The 2973-nt window shown below is 43.2% G+C and overlaps 1 non-coding gene across 1 annotated transcript; it reads left to right on the top strand.

Annotated features, from left to right (window-relative positions):
- Positions 1-2531: 2531 nt before the first annotated feature.
- LOC148548527 (small nucleolar RNA R71) lies at positions 2532-2635 on the top strand. The gene has a single exon (XR_015898242.1). It is a non-coding gene; the product is annotated as a small nucleolar RNA R71 (small nucleolar RNA).
- The last annotated feature ends 338 nt before the right edge of the window (positions 2636-2973 follow it).

Raw genomic sequence — 2973 nt, 5'->3', positions numbered from 1 at the left:
AAGTAACTGCCTTCCCTTTTCTCTTTCTAGAGGTCTCTCTGGCCTTAGGTGCCATTAATGGTTATGGAAAAACAAAAAGTCGGGCTTTTTCCACACCAAACTTAAAAGGTTTGATCATCCTCGAGCAAAAGAAGAAAGAAGGGATTAGAAGAAGAAGAAATGGAGGAGATGGAGGTGAGGAAAGGGTTTGGCCAAGGGGGGTTTAGTTGGTTATGATGTGTGAAAAAGGAAGGAGTGATGAGGGGCTTATATAGAAGTGGAGTGGAGGGGGAATTCTTGTGAAATAGGTTGGGTTTAGGAGAGAGTGTTATGGAAAGGTGTGAAGAGGAGAGAAGAAGAAGTGGGGTAGGTGGGGATCCTGTGGGGTCCACAGATCCTGAGGTTTCAAGGAATTTGAGTCCCTGCACCAATCTGGCGTTCAAACGCCCATTCTGTGCCAATCCTGGCGTTTAACACCAGCTCTGTTACCTTTCTTGGCGTTAAACACCAGCCTTGCTACCTTTCCTGGCGTTAAACGCCACTCTGCTGCCCATTTCTGGTGTTAAACGCCAGCCAGATGCCCATTTTTGGCGTTTAACGCCAGCCTATGCCAGACAGCCCTTTCTGGCGTTAAACGCCCAGAATGCTGCCAGGCTGGGAGTTAAACGCCCATTCTGCTATCCTTACTGGCGTTTAAACGCCAGTAAGCCTGTCCTCCAGGGTGTGCTATTTTTAATGCTGTTTTTCATTCTGTTTTTTATTTTTTAGTTGTTTTTGTGACTTCATATGATCATCAACCTAAAGAAAGCATAAAATAACAATGGAAAATAAAGAAATATTATTAAATAACATTGGGTTGACTCCCAATAAGCGCTTCTTTAATGTCAGTAGCTTGACAGTGAGCTTTTAGAGAGCTTCACAGAGACTCAGAGCTTGATGTTGGCCTCCCAACACCAAACTTAGAAGTTGAGTGTAGGGGCTCTGTTTGACTCTGTATTGAGAGAAGCTTTTCATGCTTCCTCTCTATGGTTACAGAAGAAGATCCTTGAGCCTTAAACACAAGGTAGTCCTCATTCACTTGAAGGACTAACTCTCCTCTGTCCACATCAATCACAGCTCTTGCTGTGGCTAGGAAGGGTCTTCCAAGGATGATGGATTCATCTTCATCCTTCCCAGTCTCTAGGATTATGAAGTCAGCAGGGATGTAATAGCCTTCAACCTTCACTAAGACATCCTCTACAAGTCCATAAGCCTGTTTCCTTGAATTGTCTGCCATCTCTAGTGAGATTCTTGCAACTTGCACCTCAAAGATCCCTAGTTTCTCCATTACAGAGAGGGGCATGAGGTTTATACCTGACCCCAGGTCACACAGAGCCTTCTTAAAGGTCATGGTGCCTATGGTACAAGGTATTAAGAACTTTCCAGGATCCTATTTCTTCTGAGGTAATTTCAGTTGAACCAGATCATTTAGTTCATTGATGAGCAATGTGGGTTCATCCTCCCAAGTCTCATTACCAAATAACTTGGCATTTAGCTTCATGATTGCTCCTAGATACTAAGCAACTTGCTCTTCAACAATGTCTTCATCCTCTTCAGATGAAGAATACTCATCAGAGCTCATGAATGGCAACAGTAAGTTCAGTGGAATCTCTATGGTCTCTATTTGAGCCTCAGATTCCTTTGGTTCCTCATTAGGGAACTCCTTGGAGGCCAGTGAACGTCCATTGAGGTCTTCCTCACTGGAAATCACTGCCTTTCCCTCCTCTATAGGTTCGGCCATGTGGGACGTGTTTATGGCCTTGCACTCTCTTTTTGAATTCTCTTCTGTATTGCTTGGGAGAGTACTAGGAGGGAGTTCAGTAACTCTTTTACTCAGCTGACCCACTTGTGCCTCCAAATTTCTAATGGAGGACCTTGCTTCAGTCATGAAACTGAGAGTGGTCTTGAATAGATCAGAGACTACAGTTGCTAAGTCAGAGTGGCTCTGCTTAGAATTCTCTGTTTGTTGCTGAGAAGATGATGGAAAAGGTTTGATATTACCAAACCGTGCTCTCCCACCATTATTATTACTGAAGCCTTGATTAGGCTTCTGTTGATCCTTCCATGAGAGATTAGGATGATTCCTCCATGAAGAATTGTAGGTGTTTCCATAGGATTCTCCCATGTAATTCACCTCTTCCATTCCAGGATTCTCAGGATCATAAGCTTCTCCTTCAGGGGAGGCTTCCTTAGTACTGCCTGATGCAACTTGCATTCCAGACAGACTCTGAGAAATCATACTGACTTGCTGAGTCAATATTTTATTCTGAGCCAATATGGCATTCAGAGTATCAATGTCCAGAACTCCTTTCTTCTGATTTGTCCCATTATTCACAGGATTTCTTTCAGAAGTGTACATGAACTGGTTATTTGCAACCATTTCAATGAGTTCCTGGGCTTCTGCAGGCGTCTTCTTCAGATAAAGAGATCCTCCAGCAGAGTGGTCCAATGACATCTTGGACAATTCAGACAGACCATCATAGAATATACATATGATGCTCCATTCTGAAAACATGTCAGAAGGACACCTTCTGATCAATTGCTTGTATCTTTCCCAAGCTTCATAGAGGGATTCACCTTCCTTCTGTCTGAAGGTTTGGACTTCCACTCTAAGCTTGCTCAACTTTTGAGGTGGAAAGAACTTGGCCAAGAAAGCATTGACCAAGTTTTCCCAAGAGTTCAGGCTGTCTTTAGGTTGTGAGTCCAACCATGTCCTAGATCTGTCTCTTACAGCAAAGGGAAAAAGCATAAGTCTGTAGACCTCAGGATTAACTCCATTGGTCTTAACAGTGTCACAGATTTGCAAGAATTCAGCTAAGAACTGATGAAGATCTTCCAATAGAAGTCCATGAAACTTGCAATTCTGCTGCATTAGAGAAACTAATTGAGGCTTAAGCTCAAAGTTGTTTGCTCCAATTGTAGGAATTGAGATGCTCCTTCCACAGAAGAGAGTGC

Source organism: Arachis ipaensis, chromosome B8 (genome assembly GCF_059453495.1).
Source record: "Arachis ipaensis isolate K30076 ecotype BB chromosome B8, ASM5945349v1, whole genome shotgun sequence".
Taxonomy (NCBI): domain Eukaryota; kingdom Viridiplantae; phylum Streptophyta; class Magnoliopsida; order Fabales; family Fabaceae; genus Arachis; species Arachis ipaensis.
Note: the sequence above shows the minus strand (reverse complement) of the source record. Positions and strands in the feature narration are given on the sequence as shown.